The sequence below is a fragment of the Narcine bancroftii genome, chromosome 6 (genome assembly GCF_036971445.1).
Source record: "Narcine bancroftii isolate sNarBan1 chromosome 6, sNarBan1.hap1, whole genome shotgun sequence".
Lineage (NCBI taxonomy): Eukaryota > Metazoa > Chordata > Chondrichthyes > Torpediniformes > Narcinidae > Narcine > Narcine bancroftii.
This window is the reverse complement of record NC_091474.1, coordinates 26,245,121-26,268,038: the sequence shown is the minus strand read 5'-3', so window position 1 is coordinate 26,268,038 and position 22,918 is coordinate 26,245,121. Positions and strand designations below refer to the sequence as shown.

The 22,918-nt window shown below is 43.1% G+C and overlaps 1 long non-coding RNA gene across 4 annotated transcripts in view; it reads right to left on the bottom strand.

Annotated features, from left to right (window-relative positions):
- The window catches only part of LOC138735860 (uncharacterized), a 73,743-nt gene that overhangs the window by 39,383 nt on the left and 11,442 nt on the right, over positions 1 to 22,918 (bottom strand). For all 4 annotated transcript variants that reach the window (XR_011339972.1, XR_011339971.1, XR_011339973.1 and 1 more), the window contains exons 3-4: positions 17,940 to 18,029; positions 13,256 to 13,313 (exon numbers count right to left, since the gene is read on the bottom strand). This is a non-coding gene — a long non-coding RNA (uncharacterized lncRNA). The remainder of the gene's footprint in view (positions 1 to 13,255; positions 13,314 to 17,939; positions 18,030 to 22,918) is intronic.

Below are 22,918 nucleotides of genomic sequence, written 5' to 3'. Positions count from 1 at the left end.
CAACTGTATACACCAGAGCTTCAACTTGCAAGGTAGTGTGGCTCTGTCAATAATCCAAAGACCACTGGTGGCATCCTTCCTGAGCTGATGTACCTGCTCTGTATCTTCGAGAGATGCGTTATACCACTGACCTAAGCTTTTCACTGGTTTTGCCTCATCGCCCATGTAGAAGCGTTGATCTACCAGCCTCCCCTTAATGATATAGATGCTTCTGGACTTACTTGGCCTGATCTTCATCTGAACCAGCTCAATGTTCTCTTGAAGCCTCCTCAACAGGCACACAGTACATGCCTTGGTTGTGGTTAGTGTTGTGAGATCGTCCATATATGCTCTGATACATGGCAGTCTCAAGCCAGATTTTATGCACTGGCCTCCAACCACTCATCAAGATGCTTTAATGATAATCTCTGTGGCCATAGTGAAGGCTAGCAAGGAAATGGTACAACCAGCCATGATTCCCAACTCCAGATGTTGCCATGCTGTGGTTTAGTCTGCTGTTGTCAAACACATCTGTACATCCTGAAAGTAAGCCTTAACAAGGCTTGTGAGGGCCACTAGGACACTGAAGAAGTCGAAAGCAGTCCAGAGGAGGTTATGAGGGACCGAACCGAAGACGTTGGCAAGGTCCAGGAACACCACATGTAGATCTGTTCCCTCCTTCTTAGTGCAAGCATATTCCAGACAGCCAGAAAATAAAGGAATCTTATATCTGTGTGGCTGTAGCAAGGTAAAGATATTGGCGCATCTGTACATTGTATTTACTGGTCAGGTCACTCATCTGAGTGCTACTGGTACCATGTAACCCAATACTATCTGTTGCATGGTCAGGTGTCAGTGACTAAACTGGTCTGGTGTGGGGGGGGGGGTGGCTAGACACCTGCAGGATGAAAAATAAGACCTGTTAAAAGGTGGATGAACCCTTATGTAGGGTCAATGGCCATCTAGCAAACACATGTCTTGAAGTGCGGAAAGGGCATCCCTGGCATTGAAGCTTGGTCTGGCCACTCACTGCAACAGAACTTCCCCCAGCCACCTTGGACCTTATCATGCCACAGGATCTGGGAAAGGATATCAAGAGAGTGAGTCTGGACTTTTGCAAACTCCTACTAATCTAAATCCATTTATACACATGCTGTTCCTTTCTGAGGAATGGGGTAGCTTCATATCAAACCCCACAAACTGGCTGAAAGGAACCATCGTCATCCTATGGGATGGATAGCCAGAAAAAAAACGCATTTATGTAGATGACAATAAAATCTCATCTCTTCAGCTTCTCTGTGAAATCCCCTTTTTTCTCCTTCCTAGTTCTGACAACGGGTTTTTAACTGAAACATTGGCCGTTTCTCTTCTCACAGATGCAGTCTGACCTGTGGAGTTTGTCCAGCATTTTCTGTTTCAGTCGACAAAACATCCCTTGGCACAATTCCATGAGGCAAAGGAAATTCTTGTGCCTGACAAAAGATCCCCCATGCAATCAATGCCATCAAAACAATGAACTCAACTTTTTATGGACCTGAATGTACATTCTATAACTAATAAGTTTGTGGTATGGGATGCTCTGAAAGCTCTGAAGATTGGGACAAATTATAATTTATAATTTATATGGCGAAGGTTAAAAAAGAATATATGTCTGAAGTTAATTCTTTGGAAAAGGAAAATAATAAAGATGGAAAAAGAATTGCAAATTCGAGAGAATGATGAACAAAAGAAAATATTGGATTTAAAGAAATTGAAGCTTAATACAATACAAACATATAGAGTAGAGAAGGATATAAGACAAACCCAACAAAAATATTACAAATTAGAAGATAGAGCTCATAAAGTTTTAGCACGGCAATTGAAGACTGAACAAATATCGAGAACAATAGTAGCTGTAAAAGAAGTTTCGGGTCATCTTACTTACAAAACACAAGGTATTAATGATGTGTTTATGAAATTCTATAAATTGGAATCTTTGAAGGATGGGGATAAAATACATGAATATTTGTCCAAAATTTTTATTTACCAGTTAAGCATAGAAGAGAAGACAGAATTAACAAATCCATTTACATTTACAGTATTATATGATACATAGACGTCTTTACCAAGGGAGGATGGTTGCTCTCAGGAGTCTTATAAAGAATTTAAAGAGTTATTAATTCTGATATCTTTGGGGTTGTTTGATCAAATGGAGGATCTTTGGAACTTACCTTAGTCGTTTAAAACTTCATTAATAATAATCATTCCAAAAAAAAGTCTTCCATCTTCATATAGACCACACATGTCAAACTCTGGCCCCACCCGCAAGATCATATTAAATATATATTAGAGTTGGCCTGCTGGCCGCCGCGCCAGTATAGCGCATGCACACTGAAGGTGAAAATGAAGACGCCAGAGGTGTGGAGGAATCTCAGAGTCTCGAATCCTGGGGATCAGAGCGCCGCACTCAGCCCGCCCGGCTCCCGGACACACAGACGCAGCTGGAGTTGGGGACCATCCTCGCTGGGTCTGTGCTTCAGCGGCGACGCCGGACCGAACGTCTCGTTGGCGATGCCTTCCCCCTCGCTCCGTGCGCGGCGGACCCTGCCTCCCGCTCCTTTTGTTGGAGACGAGCCCGGCGCCGTGAGATCGCAGTTTAATCCCTCTCCAACCATGGGAGGGGGTGGGAGCAACGCGCTCTTCTCAGCCAATTCCTCTACCGCCCCGGACGCCGGCGTTTCAACGGGGGGTTCGGGTGCCTTCGTCAGGCGACCGACCTGTTGGTCCAAGACAAGGGGAGAGCGTACAAACTCTACACAGACAGCACCTGAACTCGGGTGAACGTGGAGCTGCGACCCCACATTCCACATCAGGACTGTGTGTAAGATTGGGAGCAGTGAGACGGAAGCTTATTTTGTTCCTGTGATTTAAGCCTTTCTTGGGATGGGGGGGGGGCCCTTCTCTGACCACTTGCCTAACAATTAACCTAATCAGATTTGGAGTTACCACAATACAACAGTTCTCAACCTTTTTCTTTCCACTCGCGTCCTTGTGCCATTGGTGCTCTGTGATTAGTAAGGGATTGCTTAAGGTGGTCTGTGGGTGGGAAGAAAAAGTTTGAAGACCACTGCTTTAATCATCCCTCATTGACTCGTCATGTGCACGGTTTCAGAACGCTAAAGGAAATGGGCCAATGACAATTTTTCTCAAGCAAAATATTTCAGTAACAATTGGGTCTAGAGCAGTGATTCTCACCCTTTCCTTCCCACTCACATCCCACCTTAAGCAATCCCTTACTAATTACAGAGTTCCGATGGCATAGGGCACACATGTCAAACTCTGGCCTGCAGGCCAAATTTGGCCCGCGATATAATTATATTTGGCCCGCAAGATCATTTCAAAAATGTATTAGAGGTGGCCTGCTGGCCACCGCGCCAGTATAGCGCATGCACAGTAATACAACAAATCCCAGAATGCATTGGCGTCAGCCTGCTAATCGCCCCCACCTCCTCTGTTTACGTTGCAGGGTCTCACCGTGGACTCTGGTTTTAGGGCCTGGCCGGTGTCAGGGGAAGCCAAGGCCGCTTCCCAGCGCCCGGAACTCACGGTGACAGAGCCGCTGATCTGCCGAGATGCCGCCCTGCAGCGAGAGCCGATGCCCCCGCACTGTCGTTGTCCAACCTGATCGCCCGCAAACCCTGCCCTCCCGCACACAGGCCTGAGTAAGGATTATGAACTTTAATCTCAGGATAAAACGATCTTCCAATAGTTTCATGTCACAGTGATAAATATATTCCTGGTTAAAAATGGTCCTGCACCTGGATACAAGCTCATTAGGCATAAAACTTGAAAAGTGTGTAAATCAAAGGATATCTGTACCAATGGAAAAAGGGCATGGCAAATAACCCTGCTAGAGTTCATGCCCACAATCAGTTACCCATTTGATTGTTTCAGGAATCATGTTATTCTCCCACATTCTCAATAGCCCTCAGATTTTACTATTCGACAGCACACTAGCAACATTTGACAAATCCTTTATAGAGAAATATTATTTATTGAATATTTTATTTCTCATTTGTTAATGCTTCTGGAAAGAGTTTATCCAAAACTATTATTAAACATTTATTTTACTAAGAAAACATTACATATGTTGAAAGAAGAGAAAACATGCAGATGTTGTTGAAAATTTTCAATAAATATTTAGTTCGGCCCTCGACTTAGTCCAAGTTTTTAATTTTGGCCCTCCGTGAATTTGAGTTTGACACCCCGATATAGACCAATTTCACTATTGAATACTGATTATAAAATTTTGTCCAAACTAATAGCTAATAGATTAGCTAAATGTTTACCTAAATTGATTAATATGAACCAAATAGGTTTATTAAAAAATAAAAACTGTATATACAGATTCAAGAAGAAGATAAACTGCAATTAATTAATTAAAAGTTATAGGGTTATTAGACAGGCTTTTTTTTTCTTTTTTCCCCTACTTTTTTGGGGAGGGAGGGGGTGGATGAGGGGGAGAAAATAAATAAAAACTGTATTATTTTTGTGTCGTAGTTTTTATCATTTTAATTTTATAGATAAATGCTGTAGATGTTTTGACGCAAATGGAAAATAACATTTAAAAAAAACAAATGAGCTCATTTGTATGACATGCCACTTAAAGGACCTTGTTGTGCACAAATTGGCTGATGTAACAATTAAACCAAATTCATTGACTGGGATCTGCCAGTGACATCAGAGCCACATTATAATCATCAATCTTTCTCAAGACAAGCAACTATGCGACGTAAATTCCCCAGCAGTAGCTGGCTTTGTTATTTGCTGTCGTAGAAATGAGAAAACAGGACAGAAAAGGAGTGACAATAACTTATGCAGAGAAATGGTTAACTTTTATTATGCAATGGTTCCCTATGTTTGTGGGTGGATGCAGCATTTTAATGTCTGTGATGTAATCTTTCCAACAAAATATAATATAAACACACCCAACTTTGTTATGAGTCAAACTGGATTAACAGGCAACCATCTGCTGGAGGAACTCAGTGGTCAAGCAGCCTCTGTGGATGAAATAGAATGGTCAACATTTTGGGTTGGACCACTTCGATAAGATTGAATTGAGAGGCACCAAATCCTTGGCCATGATCATTTTCATAGAATATTAGTTGCAGGTTAATGAGAATGACATTGTGGCAATGTTCAAAGTTCAAGATTCTTTTGTTATCATGTACATAAATGCACAATGTTTGATTACTTTTGTTTGTAAAGGCATCCAGTGTAGTTAACCCGAACCTTACCAAAAGAGAAGCAAAAGAGAGTTCCTTCAGGGATATCAAGTGTGCGTGGATCCCACCACTTCCAACGTTGCCACCCCTATAACTTCTGTAGCCACACAGTCTCCAGTCCATTCCAGCAGTGACCCGAACTCCAGGCATCCTAGTCTTCTTCCTCGGAGCCCTTTTCCAAACCCACTGATATGATCAGGAATCTGTCAGCTCTGAGGGCCTTCGGGAGCATGGGTCACCATCAGAACCCTTATTGATCCCATCCCAATCCCTGGTTCCCATGAACCAGTCTTCAGCAGCTCGCGGCCTGGTGTGAGTCCTTCGGCCTCCAGGCCCCTCACTGGTCCGCTGCTGTGGTGTCTTCCCCGCAGGGTATATCTCCTTCTTGGCACCAAGGTATTCTGCTCTGGAGCCCTGCGCTACTCTCCCGGAGACCACACCCCTTTTGCTCTGGGCACCGCCATCACAGAAACATACTACTGGAGGAACTCAGCAAGTCAGACAGCATCCGTGGGGAGAAGGAGATTTTAGGTCAAGACGTTGCTTCGGGACAGAGAATATAAAAGGGAAATAGTTCATTTAAAGTTGTTAGGAGGAGGAGAGGCACTTGGACACGGATTGCAGAGTTTGGGGAGGCTAGGAGACAAACGGGGCTAGTGTAAATGATCCATTTGGTCAGTGTTGCCATGGTGGACAGATGGGATTCATCTCTACCTTGTACAATTCTGGTTAAATCACAATTCTGGTGCTGTGTGGAGCTTGCACCTTCTCCCTATGATGGAGTACATCTCTGCCCTGTACAACTCTGGTTCAATCGCATTTCCAGTCCTGTCGGTGTGGAGTTTGCACATTCTCTCTGTGATGGGGTTCATCTCTGTGCTGTACAGCTCCAGTTCAGTAGCAGCCTCCGCCGCTGTGTGTGGAGTTTGCACATTCTCTCTGTTATGGGGTTGATCTCTGCACCGTACAGCTCTGATTCAATTGCGGCCTCCACTGCTCTCTATGTGAAGTTTGCACATTCTTCCTGTGACTTTGTGGGTTTCCTCAGTATGTTCCAGTGAGATGGTAGGTTCATGGACCATCAGGTTGTGCCTGGTGTTGGTGCGCTGTAGAAACTGGATTGAGTTGATGTAATGTGGGAAGCATTAAAGAAGTGTGATTATAGGATAGGGAAACATATGCTTGATGGTTGATGTGGACTTGGTGGGAAGAAGGGTGTGTTTGTGTGTCCCCTGACCTGACTCTTTGCTCTACAGATATTGAGTGGGATGATGTAAGCTAACTATGATAGGAGCAGGGGTGTACACCTACACTGCTATAACATGTCATTATGACTGAGGTTGGTTCTGGAATGGACATGCATACAGCATGGTAACAGGCCATGAGTCCATGCCCCACAAATATACCAATTAACCTTCAACCCCTGTGCATTTTTTTAAAGGTAGGAGGAAACCAGAGCAGCAGGAAACGTTGTTACCCACAGTGGGAGAGTCTAGGACAAGAGGGCACAACTTCAAGATTGAAGGGTAACCATTTAAAACAGATGCAAAGGAATTTCTTCAGTCAAAGGGCAGTGAACCTCTGGAATTTGATACCATAGGCGGCTGTGATGTCAGATCGTTGGGTGTATTTAAGGCAGAGATTAATAGGTAGCTGAATAGTTGGGGTATCAAAGGTTATGGGGAGAAGGCAGGGGAGTGGGGTTGAGTTGGAGAATGGATCAGCTCATGTTGGAATGGCAAATCTGTCTCGATGGGCCAAATAGCCTACTTCTGCTCCTATATCTTATGGACTTATGGTCTTAAACTCATGCAGATCACGGGGAGAACGTACAAATTGCTTACTGACAGTGCTGGATTAAAACCCGGATCACGAACACTAGCCCTTTTCTCCCTGCCAACTCCCGAGGGAACAGGAAAAATTGAAGAGCAGGCTGAACCCAGTAGCATTTCACACTGCACCATTATTTGCAGGTAATTCTGCTACTCTGAATTTTAAGGGGGGGTCTCACCTGCAGCAGTGACGTCGCGAGTGATGTATTACGTACAGAGCTCTGATCACCAGCTGACTGCACAGTGACATTTCACAGTTATCAGACCTTTAGATATTATGATCTTCATAAACACAAAATCACAATCCGATTAATTTGTCAAATGTTTATTGTTGAGATGTTAACGACATCTGTACACTTAACAAAAAAGATTTTTTGTGTCATTTTTTTGATGGAAGGTTTTCTAAATACTGATCAATAGTTCGCCCTGGGCCGCCTCACTCAGAGTGGCCATTGAGTGAGTGAGCAGCCAGTGTCAGCTGCTTGGAGCAGTAGGACAGAAGGCTGGACATCAGGGTCAGGTGGGCTCTGGCATGAGAGGCCTGGGCTCTAGCCAGAGCGGCCACCCCTTTGTGTTGGCATTCAGGGTCCATCACAGTGGACTATCCCCCCACTTCCTGCAAGCGGGACACCACCACCGTCTTGCTACCGGTGTCCAGGAGTGCACACAGCCGAGCAACTCCTCACGCCAGGTACCTTCCCTTTCCCCACTTCCCTCACACTCCCCTCACACCGGCCCGTTCCCCCTCATGCTATCTGCTCCCCCTCATGCCACCTTCTCCCCCTTCCCCAATCTCTCATGTCGCCCTCACCCTCATGCTGCCCATTCCCCCTGCCCCGCTTCCTCACACCGTCTGCTCCCTCACGCCGCCCACTCCCTCACACCACTCCCCTGTGTAAAGCAGCTATTATTCAAAGAGGGTGGTGGCTGCTTTTGAGGGACTTAAACAATGGAGGGCTCCGTTTATGCTAGGATAGCTTGGGAAGTGATTCTGACTGTGGGGTTCAGGCAGTAAGGCTCAGGCAGTGGGGCGGGAGGCTGCCAGGGGGGGTTGTCAAAGCGTGGCTGCCGAGGATGTCAGAGTGCAGTCGGCCACATTGTGAAATTTACCTGCCAGAATGAAACAAACACGAAGGCACTAATGTCACTCACATAACTGGTAGAACTGGATGTAATTTCACTCTGCCAGAAGGCAATTGGTGAGTTAACTCTGCTTTGTGCAGAGTTGAGAGCCCAGTGTAATTGACTAGCCCTGCCCAGATATTTCTTTTAATACTGCGCGATTCCTGCCATTAGACCCTCCAATTTGGAGGGTTAACTCACATCTACTTGGCGGTGTGAAAAAGCTTACTGTAATAGCATTGTATTAACCCGTGCCACACTTGAACAATAAACAAGAAAGTCTGGATTCACTGGAGTTGAATGAAATATGCAAACGTGCTAGAGAAACTTAGCAGGTCACACAGCATCCATAGGAAGTAAAGGATAACCACCATTTTGGACCTGGGTCCTTTGTCAGGTATAAGCAAATAACAGGCAGGTGCCTGAATCAAAAGGTGTGAGGAGAGGGGTGGTGGAGATGGAGAGGAGGGAGGAAGGGGAAGGGAAAGGAGCACATCCAGCAGGTGACAGGTCATAGAAAGTAGGTGGGGATATGGGAGGGTAGGGGAGAAGGAAGAGGGTTAACAAAGGATAAGTCTGATAAGAGATGGAAGCGGGCTGGAATCTGGAGAAAAGGAGACAGGGGTAGGGAAAGACTGACTGGGCGTAGAGGTGTAAATGGAAATTGAAGCAGTCAAAGTTAGTGCCATCTGGTAGGAGATGGCGTTGTTGAACAGTTTCCCACAGATCCTGCATGAAACTCGCAGATTGAGAAGAGCTGTGACTTGTTCAATAGCCCAATCCTCACTGTAAATGGGAGGGCACTGAGGAGTCCGGAGGAGCAGAGACCTGGGGATACAGGTACATTGTTCCCTGAAGGTGGCGTCGCAGTTGGACAGGGTTGTAAAGAAAGCGTTTGGCATCTTGGCCTTTATAAATCAAAGTATTGAGTATAGGAGTTGGATTGTAATGTTGAACTTATATAAGACATTGATGAGGCCAAATTTGGAATATTGTGTGCAGTTCTGGTTGCCTAGCTACAGGAAGGATAGCAATAAGATTGAAAGAGTGCAGAGAAGATTTACTAGGATGTTGCTGGGTCTTCAGGAGTTGAGTTACAGGGAAAGATTAAACAGGTTGGGACTTTATTCCTTCAAGAGAATAAGAATGAAGAGAGATTTGATAGAGGTTTACAAAATTATGAGGGATATAGATGAAGTAAATGCGAGTAAGCTCTTTCCACTGAGATTAGGAGAGATAAATACAAGAGGACATAGCTTTAGGGTGAAAGGGGAAAGATTCAGGGGGAATATTAGGGGGAACTTCTTCACTCAAAGAGTGACAGGAGTGTGGAATGAGTTGCCATCTGACGTGATGGGTGCGGACTCGATCTTGAGTTTTAAGAATAAATTGGATAGATACATGGGTGAGAGAGATCTGGAGGGTTATGGAATGGGAGGAGGTTATTGGGACTAGCTGAATAATGGTTGACAGAGACTAAAAGGGCCAAATGGCCTGTTTTCTGTGCTGTAACATTCTATGGTTCTATAGTTTAACGGCAATGGAATAGCCAACAGCTCCCATTCTAACCTGGACCATTACAGCTGGGATACGGCGGATGACAGGTTTTTCTTTTGCTAATTCCACACATGAATTTGGTATTCTTGTGAAGAAAACATAAATGGTGTTGATGAGTGAGCATTGGCTGGGTTTTGTAATGGCTGCCTCCTCAACCAAATCACAGTTTTATTTCCAATCAGAAATAAGGTGCACATAAAACAAGAAACACCTTTCTATGTTTATATGCAGCTGTCCTCTTTGGTTCAGACATTTTGTGCTCTGTTTGTCTTGGACATTTGCTAAGCTAACTACAGTGGAGCTAGCAAAGTAGGGGCTTATATTCAGTCTCCGATGCCAGTCAGTCCCAGTACGTCTGAGTGATGCCACAAAGGAAAAGATGGACCAGATCACAGTGACAAGGGCACACATTGATCAAGTCCCCTGCCGATGCCCAAACTGTACAAAGTCGTGGAGAATTTGGAACTCTAGGTGACTTACAAACAGTAGCCCTTAATCTTTGCACTTGACACATTGATTCTGTAAAACTGATGATTTCTATTGTAATTTATTAAATGCTATTTCACTATATCCTTATAATTGATTCATTCGATTAATCTTCTTGACTTCCTTAACATTTTAGTTAAATAAAGTATATCTGATTTGTGTTCAAAGTGAACGATGGTTGCAGGGTGAAGGGTTGAAGTAAGTAAATTTAAAAAGGGGCACAATTTCAGTGGTTGCCATAGGCATAATTTTCTCTAGATATGCCATTGGTGACATCAACCTGGCTTCGAATCCACTGCTGTCTGTAAGGAGTATACATTTTCCCTGTCTCTACATGTTTCAACTGGGGGCTTCAGTTTCCTCCCGCCCTCCTAAAAAATACTGGGTTGTAGGTTAATTGATGTATTTGGGCAGCACGGACTCGTGGGCTAGAAGGGCCTGTTACCATGAAATATGTTTAAAATTAAAAATTTAAATAAAGTCATCATTATTCACCTTAAAATATAAGAAGGCAATTTTTTTTCAGAGTGTGGTGGGGTTTGAGAGGAGGCTACATGAATCGTACCTGCTGTTGCCCCCCCCCAACCTCTCTGAAATCCAAGAACAGCAGTGAATGTTCAGACAGATCAGAGAGTATCTTTACCACTGAATTTGTAAACATAACCAAGACCCCACCCAGTTAATTAATAATCTACAAAGATTAAAACAGCTCACTAGATTTTGTAGTCCAACGCTGCTAACAAAGGGAAAATAGTTCCTGTCTTACTCTTAGCAGGGGTGGGTCAGTCAGTCCAACAAGCCTGGCTCCACCAGTTAAAGAGATTAACCTTTTAAACCTCTTTCCTGCACTGATCCCTTATCTCATCTTTATAGAGTGAAACACGAAGGTCTGCAGATGCTGTAATTGTAGGAAAAACACAGAAATGCTGTAGGAATTCAGCAGGTCTCGCAGTGTCCCTATGAGGCAAAGATATAGTTCCGTCATTTCAGCTCTGAGCCCTTCTTTAAGGTACAAGCAAAAAGCAGGCAAGCGTCTGAATAAAGGAGAGACCCATATGATGTTGTAGTACAGAGGTGCCCAGTGCATGTGAGACAAAATGTTAGCATGTAGGGTCTTAAGGGAGGGATCATAAGGAAGAGGCGATCAAGGGACAGAATGGGAACAGAAGCAGAGTGAACCTTTCAGGTCAATGATAATTCCAGTTCAAGTTAAAGTTTATTATCATCCGATTGCAGAAGTACAACATGACAAAACAGAGTTCTCCTGTCCTCAGTGTAAAAACATGCAGACACACAAGACAAACCATATATATTTGCAAATGAATCAAATGCAGTACATGTATATATCTACACACACACACACACACACACACACACAAATAAATAAATATTGTTCAATAAATAGCAGAGTCATGAAAGGTTTGTATGAACAGTTCATCAGTTGTTCAGCGTTTTAACAGCCTGTGGGACGAAGCTATTTTTCAGCCTGGAGGTGCTGGCGCTAATACTCCTGTATCTCTTTCCCGATGGGAACAGCTGCAAGATGCCATGTGTGGGATGGAAGGGGTCCTCAATAATTTTGCACGTGATCTTCAGACAATGATCTCGGTAGATCACATTAGTGGTAGGGAGGGAGACCCCAATGATCCTCTCTGCAGCTCTTATGGTCCAGTGGATTGACCTACAATATAATGCTCTACAGCAACCATACCGCACAGTGATGCAGCCAGCCAGGACACTCTCTATAGAGCTCCTGTAGAAGGTTGACATGATGGTGGCTGGCAGACTTGCCTGTTTCATTCCTCTCAGAAAGTGCAGTTGCTGTTACACCTTCCTGACACGTTACTCTAGCATTTCTGTGTTTTCACTTATCATTTATAGCCCGGACTTTAATCTTGTGATAGTTGCCCTGGACTATTTACATTATACAGGATTTATTCTCTCCTTACATCGCCCTGCTCCATTGTCCTATCTTGGTTGTGAAAGCAGTCAGGTCTCTCTCTTGCTAAGCATGACCTGCTGGAGGAACTCAGTGGGGAAAAGAGAATGTTCCTCATTTTGAGCTTGAAAGCTTCAACAGCGCTGAGAAATGAAAACTACAGAAAATGCTGGAAATATTCAGCAGGTCAAGGTGCAACTGAGTGAAGAGGATCCGATCAAATGAATCATGTCAAAGACTGTTCGTCAGAACAGGGGGAGGGAGGATGTGCCTGATAGGGTGAAAGCAAAGTTTAGGTTTATTGCCAGAGTACATACATAACATCACATACAACCCTGAGATGCTTTTTCCTGCTGGCCAGGCAGAATTTCTATTTACCGGTAGTGCAAAAAAGGTTATATAAAATTGAGCAATGAGTCAGCAAACATGAGGGGATTGACAACTTGGCTGAATGGTGATCTAACAATAACCTCACACTCAATGTCACCAAAACCAAGGAGCTTATTGATGACTTCAGGAAGGGAAAGCTTCATTCAAGAAAAGATACAGAAACAAAAGGGAGAAATGTACACAAACAAATAAATGTCAACAAACTGACTGTGCAAATACAGATGGTAAATATTCAATAATAAATAATATGGAAAGTAGGAGTCTCTGAGTGAGTTTGTTGTTCAGGAGTGTGATGGTGAAGGGGTGGCAACTGTTACTGTCCATGAGGTGATGTGCTCGTCAGGAACGGGAACAGTCAGAGAGTGAAAATACCAACAAAAATACATTGTATTTGCAAAGTGAGGAGCCGGAAGACATACTGGCGAGTCAGGCTGCAGATGTCCTCCATTCCCAGACAAGAGAAAAGAAAAAGGTGGGGGGGGGGGGGGGAAAGCACAAATACATTGAGCACAATAGCTGGATATGACAACGTAAGCAGCAATGAGCAGGGGAATCCCCTACGATAATATTGATCTCTTTAAGGGGTCCAGTCACAATGTCCCTACTGAAACACTCCCCCTTTTCAGGCCTTCTAAATGCCTGATGACGACACGGTTTGTTTACTGAGTTGCTGACTCGACACTTACCATGACAGTTGAATCAATGTCCATCTCATTCACACGTTACACAGTTCTTAATAATTCACTGCCAAGAAGCAAAAGAGAACAATATGTTACTCTATAGTAGCTCTTGTTCGTTCACAACCCAACACCCTGACTCACTATGCCTCTCTGCTTTTAACCATTTACTTCCGAGAAGATAGGCATCTTTTTACATATTTATTCTCAGTTGTTAAAAACAGATGGGGAGCCAGTTTCTCAACCACCATAATCCTTCCAGTGAAGGATTTCTCACAGTGTTTGGGAGATACCTGGCCTACTTAGATTCCAAGATTCTTTAATTGTCATGTAATAGTAGAGAACTTGTAATTTTACATGAAATTTCTTTATGCTTACTTTAAGGCAGACTAAGAATCATCATTAATGTCAACTGGCACCTTTTACAGTAAAAGAGAAAAGGGAAGCAAAAGAGAGTCCCTTTAGAGTCACTGAGTGTCCATGGATTCACCTCCACCGCTCCCACAGCCTCTGAGGCTGCACAAACTCCTGTTCGATCCATTGGTCATCTTGGCTCAAGATTCAAATTCGGCAGATTTGGATACGGAATTCGGACAATATTTGGCTGCACATTCTTGGAAGTAGAGGCCAGGGGAAAGACTGCACATCCTTGAGGTTGAGTGAGATCATGGAGGAGATGCTGTTAACAGAGATCAAGGATGATGTGTTGAAAGAAGAGAGGATCTGATGTTCAAGTTTATAATCATCTGACCAATCACATATAACTAGATGAAACAGTCTTTCACCGGACCACAGTGGCCAAACATACAAACACAGGCATGACTTGGCTTCACAAACGAAGATTTAGGAAGGGGGCTGTTGCAGGCTCGCTGGTTGTTGATAAGGCCAATGCAGGACAGACATGAAATTCTGTTCAAGGTTTGGTGCTGCTGTATCACGGTTCTTCCTCCATCTCCTTTTGTCATCAAGGCCAGCCCTGCATGCATTCTTGAAGGATGAGACAGATTGATGAATGGTGTGTCACCAGGCCATGCAATCAGAGGCTAGAGCAGACCACTGGTGATGGTCAATGTGACAGACACCAAGGGATTTCTTCAGGGAGTCCTTATACCTCTTTTTCGGAGCCCCTCTGTCATGGTGGCCAATGGAGAGTTTGCCATACTGCACAATCATGGGCAGGCAATGATTCTCCAGCATAGCTGCATCTGCCCTGCCCAGCATACCTGTACCTTCAACAGCATGGTCTTGATGCTGGTAACCTCCGCCTGTTCGAAGACTTCAATGTTGGTGATGAAGTCACTCTAGTGGATGTTGAGGAAGGTGCAGACACAGTGCTGGTGATAGCTCAAGGAGTTATAGGTGGTGACGGTAGGTGACCTACACATCAGAGCCGTACAGGAAGGTGGTCAGTACAACTGCTCTATACACACTGATCTTTGTGCCTTTCTTCAGATGCTTGTTGTTCCAGACTCTTTTGTCCAGGCTGTCGAATCCACTGTTTGCCATTGCTAATCTATTGTCAACCTCTTTATCAATCTTGGCATCTGATGAGATGGTGCGCCCCAGGTAGATGAACTGGTGGACTGTTTTCAGCTCATTCTTGCTGATGGTAATGTGGAGAGGGTGGTACTCTTCTTGAGGTGCGGGCTGAGGGATAACTTCTGTCTTCTTCAAGTTGACTTCCAGTCTGAAGAGCTCGGCAGCCTTTGCAAAGCAGGATTCTATACGCTGTAAAGCTGTCTCGGTATAGGCAACAAGAGCAGCGTCATCGGTGAAGAGTAGCTCTTGAATGAGTTGCTCCAATATCTTGGTGTGGGACTGTTGAACAGGCTGACGTTGGTGCGGTATCGGATGTAGACACCATCCTCATCATCAAGATCTTCTGTGACCCTTTGGAGCTTTCTTCATGCTGAAGAAGATGGTGTAGAGAGCCGGCGCAAGGACGCAGCCTTGTTTTACACTGTTGCCTGCGTAAAGCTGAGTTCTCTCTGCAAGGTTGGTCCACCACACAATCTGAATCTCTCAAAATTTTCACTGAAAATTTCTGCATAAAAGGTAGAAAGCTGCCCCCTTATCAGGACAAGACAGCTCAGCAAGATGTGCCTGGTAAGTGGATCTCTCTTTGCCAGCAATTCTTGAATCTTCTGTTTGTTTTCATTGGACCAGTCTTAGTTCTTCTTTATGGAAAAACCTACACCATGAGTTAAGGTTAAGGGGGCAAAACTTTAGGAGAAATATTAGAGGTGTCTTTTTTACTCAGCGAGTGGTGGCAGAATAGAATGATCTTCCGAATGAGATAATTGCGGCGGAGTCCCTTCTGTCATTTAAGAGAAAGTTGGATGTGTACATGGAGGTGAGGGGGGTTAGAGGGTTATGGGCGGAGAATGGGAGGGTTGAGCTAGTGGAGTTGTTCTAGTGAACCGGTGTGGACTTGAAGGGCCGACATGGCCTGTTTCCTCTCCGTAAATGGTTATATGGTTAAATATGTTTGTTAAATACTCCTTTCCAGGCTTATCTTGGTCTACTCTGGCATTGAAGTTGCCAAGGAGGATGACCTTGTTGTTTGCAGGGATGTTCTGTATGAGGTTGCACAGATCAGCATAAAACAACTTTTTCTGCAGGATCCGCTTGAAGAGTTGGGGCATACACGCTGAAGAGTGAAGATAAATTACCAGAAGGGGTCTAATCTCCAAAAACACCCTTGACTCAGAATAGACTTGTATCCTTAGCAATATATAATAAGGTTTTAGATACCTGGTCCCAAAAATGGATCAGGTTCATCGAGGATTGCTATGAGCAGGGGCAACTTATGTAATTTCAACAATTAAAAAAACAAGTTTGGAATTGGTAACAATACAATATTCTGCTATTTTCAGTTCATAGCATACTTAAGGGATAAACTGTGCCCGACAATGACTCTATCAAAGTGCAGTAATATGGAGACTGATTCAAAAGGGAAACACAAAGAAATTTACTTCAGCAATATATTTATTACTTCAAATAGGATCCCCTAAACAGGAGGTACACAAGTCTCGACAGAGATGGGAATCAGACATCAATATAAGTATTGGTCATCAAGCTGGTCTGATTTATGCCAGGACTGTATGACAAACACAATAACTGTAAGATACAAACTGATGCAATATTATTTTTTGCACCAGCTGTATCTCACACCACAAAAATTAAATAAATTAAAACCAGACATTTCGGATCAATGCTTTAGGTTCCTTTTTGTTTCTCATGTTCTTCTCTTCCCTCTTTCTCTTTGGGACTTTCTTTTTGGGAGGGTGGGGGATCATTATTCTTACTTTGTATTCAATTTTTCCTTTGTTTTTGTTTGATTGCACATTTGGCTTTAAAAACATTAATGAAATATTCCAAAAAAAAGAGTGCGGCATGCTGCTTGGTTCGAAACAGGAGGTGCCCAGAGATAACCCAGCTGGAGTAACCCGTTGGCAAGTTTACAAGTTTAGAGTTAGCTAAAATTGATAAGAAATGTATGCAAGTATTTTTTATAAATAGAATTCAAAATTGTTAGCGATTCACCAATATGGAAGCATTTATTTGAATTATTGAAGTAAAATTGATTATGAGATAGGTGGAAAATGTAAGATTTCATAGAAAACACCTTTATATCAAAATAAGCTTTTTCTTTTTACTGTTAATAATCAGATTTTGAAGATTATGGAATCAACTGGGGATTTTAAAAGTTGAAGATTGTTTTGAAGCGGGGAAATTTAAATCTTTTAATCGAATGAGGGAAAAATATTTTTTTGTTATTATCAAGTAAAATCTTTTTTAATTGAAAACTTAGGGCATAGTTTAAAATTACCTAGACAATCTGCTTTAGAGTTACTTACTGAAGGAGAAATAAATTTATTTCTGAAATGTACAAGTTAATACAAAATAAAATGTTTAAACCAAATATTAATAAATCAAGGTTAAAATGCGAAACTGATTTGAATAGGAAGATGGATGACAATGTTTGGAGGATTTTTTGTAAAGATAATATGACTAAGGTTATACATATAAGATATAGATTAGGACAATATAATTTTTTACATCAATTATACTTAACCTCTCAAAAGTTAAAGAGATTTAATTTAATTTCTTCAGATTTATGTTTTAGATGTGGAAGAGATAGGTACTTTTTTTCATTCGACTTGGACTTGTTCTAAGGTTAAGACCTTTTGGATACAAGTTAAATTATTTTTGGAAAAAGTATTAAAAGTTAAACTTCCATTTGATCCAATGTTGTTTTTATTAGGAGATATTAAGACGATTGCTTTAAGATTAAGATTGACTATGTATCAAATTGAATTTTTATGTTTAGCTTTGGCTGTATTTAAGAAATATTTGGGTATTATTTGGAAATCTGACTTAGTTTTAGGAACGCAAAGATGACATACTGAAATGAAATCTTGTATCCCTCTTGAAAAGATAACGTACAATTTGAGGGATAAATATCAGGGGGAGGAGGTGGGTATTAGTGGGAAGGAGAGGGAGGCTGAGGAGTGGGGGGACCGTTTGTCATTATCCATATACTTTAGGTAAATGAATTTATTATAATCAATGTTAGTATGGTTTTAAAAATTTTTAAGTAACATATTAAAAAAAAAGTTTGGAAGCAATGGAGTTCCTGACCATAAAGCCAATGCCAGAAAGACATCTCTCAGTCTTTGACTTGCCTGACCTGTACAGGGTGCAGCCAGTGCCATTTTCTTGAAGGCTGCCTCCCTCTAGGAAGCGGAGTTCACTGAGACCTGTGATGTCAATATTCAATCTTGAAAGTTTAAAAAAATTTTTTTTAATTTTTCACACTATGAACCATACTGACCAAAATACACACAAACATTTCCCTCTTGAATATACACAGTGTCATTTTCTCCCCTTTTCCCCCCCTCCCTTCCCTCCCTCCTTCACCCCCCCCCTCCCCACCCACTCAACGTTCAACATATATGATACATTAAACCCATTAAACAATGTCATCACACAATGAAAATAAACAAGAAATTTGTGTCATCTACTTTTACACACTGGGTCAGTTCATTTCGTCTTCTCCTTCTGTCATTTTAGGTGGTGGAGGTCCATGGTAGGACTTCTCTGTTGTGTTCCATGTACGATTCCCAAATTTGTTCGAATACTGTGATGTTATTTCTTAAATTATATGTTATTTTTTCCAATAGAATACATTTATCATTTCTATGTACCATTGCTGTATTTTCAGCTTATCTTCTGATTTCCAGGTTGACATTATACATTTTTTGCTACAGCTAAGGCTATCATAATAAATATTTTTTGTGCTCCATCCAAATCGAGTCCAAGTTCTTTACTTCTTATATTACTTAGAAGAAAGATCTCTGGATTTTTTGGTATGTTGCTTTTTTGTGATTTTATTTAATACCTGATTTAGATCTTCCCAAAACTTTTCCACTTTCTCACATGCCCAAATTGCATGTACTGTTGTTCCCGTTTCCTTTTTTTTGAGAACTTTTGGAATTTATAATGAAAACTCTGAACCCTGCAATATGGGACCCACATTATTCCCTCCTCTGAATTTCAACAAAGAAACAAAATATTGTAATAAGGTCACGCGATTATTGAGTAGATTGTTTCTGTTGGGCAGCCAGTACTGACACATTGCTTTATACAATAAGCAATCACTACATCAACTTGTACCTAACATCTTCTATCCTTCTTATAGCGAAAACATCTATCTGATACTGTTGGGTCCCATTTATTTAACTTTTTGGGCGTGGTGCATAGCCTGTGTAACCAATTATATTGTATCATGTGTAACCTCGTGTTTATTGTATTTCTCATAGTTCCGGATCATAGCTTTTCCCATGTTTCATTCTTTATCTTTATGTTTAGATCTTGTTCCCACTTTTGTTTGGGTTTACAGCTTGTTACCTCGTTCTCTTTCTCTTGCAGTTTGATGTTCATGTTTGTTATAAATCTTTTAATTATCATTATGTCTGTAATCACATATTCAAAATTGCTTCCTTCTGGTAACCTCAGCCTGCTTCCCAATTTGTCCTTCAAGTAGGTTTTCAGTTGGTGGAATCTTGAAAGTTCATGTGCAACTTGAGCAGAGTGTTGTTCTGGGCAACCACTGTCTGCTATATTGAGTATGGTTCTGATGTTCCAGCATGTGAGCTTTACTCATTGTGAGGCAGTTGTGTACCTTTTCTTTTTTATTGTTGTTCAACCGCATTTGAGGATGCCCGTTGACCACTGCTAGCCAATTGGGGAAATGAAAATGAGCTTTGGTTCAGCTGCCTTTTCTAGGGCCCTCTGGGGCACCTGAATAGCCTGCATGTAGGATGAGAACTGCGGCTTCCAGTGTCATCTTCAACCTGCCATTTCTGTCATTTACCTGTTGCTGCAGGGCTTAATGAATAATCAGGGAGGATGGCCAAAGATGTATTTTGATCAGTATGGTTCAAAGTGTGAAAAATTTAAAAAATTTTTTAAACTTTCAAGATTGAATATTGACATCACAGGTCTCAGTGAACTCCACTTCCCAGAGGGAGGCAGCCTTCAAGTAGTGTGGTCTCTAGAGAAGGCTGCTTGGTCATTCAGGGTGCTGCCAAATTACATCGTTATCTCCGTGGTCAGCATCGGACAATCCATACACCTGAATAGCCTGCATGTAGGATGAGAACTGCGGCTTCCAGTGTCATCTTCAACCTGTCATTTCTGTCATTTACCTGTTGCTGCAGGACTTAATGAATAGTCAGGGAAGATGGTCAAAGATGTGGGCATGGCCTTCGAGCCTGCAAGTTGGGAGAGTGACACCCAGGCCCTCGGGTTGTGGGTGTTACTTTGGAGTGTCCTTCTCCTAGATAAATGGCCTGACAAGACAAGCGAGCCCCATCTATCTGGGTTTGGAATCAGAGATGTTCTTCTCTTAGGCTGGCTGTGAACCAAGGCTAACAAGCTCAGCCTACCCATCCAGTTATACTGCCAGACACTTGGTCACACCATGATGTAGCAAACTCAGTGAAAACACGGAACACTGACAAGAAGGTGTTGCTACGGATGTAGTAATGTAGGAGAGGCCATTTGCAGTGACCTCCTTCCTGGCAAGCCAGATAGTGGTCACGTGGCGATCACTACTCCGAGAAAGGAGATAACACAAGAATGTTCCCCTAGGTGAGCAAGGACATCAGGCCCAGTCCTTATCCGGCCCACATAAACACAGTAAACACAATACACAGCACATAATAATCAGATTTAGAATTTATTGTCATTAACATGTCATGAAATTCATTATTTTGCAGCAACAACATAGAGCAAATATTTATATAAATTACATTTTAAGATAAATAAATAGTGCAAGAAAATAGGAGAAAGTGAAGTAGTGTCTGTGGTTTATTGTCCATTCAGAAATCTGATGGTGGAGGGGAAGAAGCTGTCCTTGTGCCGCTGGTTCCTGTACCTCCTTCCTGATGGTAGCAGTAAGAACAGGGCATGACTTGGGTGGTGGGGGTCCTTAATGATGGAGGCTACTTTCTTAAGATATCTGTGAGGAAGGGTTCAGGCTTGAAACATCAGTAATATATCTTTTCCTCCTATAGATGCTGCGAGATCTGCTGAGTTCCTCCAGCAATTTTTAGGCCTTTTTACTTGACAGGGCACCTTCCAAATGGTGTTGATTACTCTGTTAATGGTTACTTCTCCAGTAACATTTGATAAAGCCAAAAATACATTCATCTCCAAAGCACATTTGTCGATTTCCCCCGATGTTGCTTGAAGCCATACCATACATCACCCCATCCTTATATTGGAGATAATGCCATTGGGAAGGCCTGAATCTGAAACTAAGCTTGCTCCTATTTACCAGGTCTCAGTAACAAATGTAACATTCCTTATCATATCAAGTAACTTGTTAGATTGTTAACAACACTATTTGTCTCTTCTCCCGACTGTTCTATTTTTTACATTCCCTCACTATCTCACACTCAAATGCACACACTAAAGTTGATTCCCACTTGTTCCCTTCTGCATGCTTTCTCCTCTCTCCACTTTTCCCTGTATCCCTTTCTCTCCCTTCCTGAATTTTTATTTGCACCCTTTTCACTCCAGCACACATACACTTTATCCCTCTCTCTGATACATCCTCCGAACCTTGCATTCTTTCCCTTCCACTCTCACCAGGTGTTTTAAACTGTCCTGCAAAATAGGGTTAACCAGGCAATTTGCCTGGTTAGCGCCCCATTCACAGGGAAGATTGAAAGGGTCTGACACAGTCAGGTACATCAGAAATCAACTGCCCTACCTCAGAGGTCATTAAAACCTACCTAGGTCGCGTCCTCCCATGGCTTGAAAGCGAAAATGGCTGACCCAGTTACTCAGGAATCCCCAGCAGAAGGGGAGAGAGGGGGAGTCGCCCGTGGGGCAGAGAGGTCCCTGCAATCGGTGGGCTGAGGGGGATGCCATTACTGACAGGTAGGGGGGGATGCCGCGATCGGCAGCCATGGGGGTGGAGGGGTTGACTGCCATGGGGGCGGAGGGGTCGGCTGCTGAGTGGGTGGAGAGGTCGGCTGCTGTGGTGGGGAGGGGTGGCGGGAGCGATTGACAGTTGGTGGGGATGGAGGAGACTTACCAATAGTCTGCGTGACGCATCATTCAACGTGTCATCGCAGGGACGGGATCCCCTTAAAATGCCGGGTTTGGCAATTTACTGGGTCAATCCAGCCCCAGTTTGAAAGGTGCTGGGAGCATCATTGACCTATTTAACATACCTGGGTCTCAGGAGGGCTACCCAGGTATGGCAGTTTAAAAGCACCTACTGTCTCTCTCCTTTTCCCTCACTCTCTCTCCCCCACACACACTCTTTCTCTCCTCTCATTCATCCTCCCCACACACACACACACACACACACACACACACACACACACACACACACACACACACACACACACACACACACAAAACTGTCTCTCTCCTGCTGTAACAGCACCACTATCGTTGATCTGCACCCAGGAGAGCAAAGACACAACACTGCTCCAAAGGGCTTCATCTGCCTGGTTCTAATGCCGACAGCTCCATACAGGCCTGTTAAATGGCCTGTTAAAGAAGCCACCAGTGTTTTTAAACAAAAAAAGGTCCTGCAACCACAGATCCAAGCCCAAGATGGCAGCATCCGTGCTCGACAGCGGCCATGGGGTTGCCAACTCCGGGGAGCAGCAGACCGGCACAGGGCACCAGAAACGTGGAGCACACCCTTTGTTGGGGAAAAGAAACAAGAGGAGACTACATTACAGGATGGTGTCCACGGTGGTAGAGCAGCGAAGGGTCCACCGGCTGAAGGACAAACACAGGCTGCGGGTAACTTGCGGTGAGGGGACCCACACGGGCTGGAAACTGGCTCATGGTAACTAGGTGTTGGCCTCTCTCTCTCCCCTTCCCCTCCCTCCCCCCACCCCCAACCAAAGACATATACAAAACTGAGCTTCTTTGCCATGATGTCGCAGGTAATAAATTTTCTAAAAATATTACAGCCCTTCCTCATGCAAGTTGAGTAACATACCTTTTAAAGGAGGTAAGGTATGTTTGCTGGGTACACACTTGTAAAATAATTGATTGCAGTAATGGGAAATATTGAAATAATTTGTGACCTCTGCACATAAGGTCTGTCCAACACATTTGCTTCATTCTCTCTGC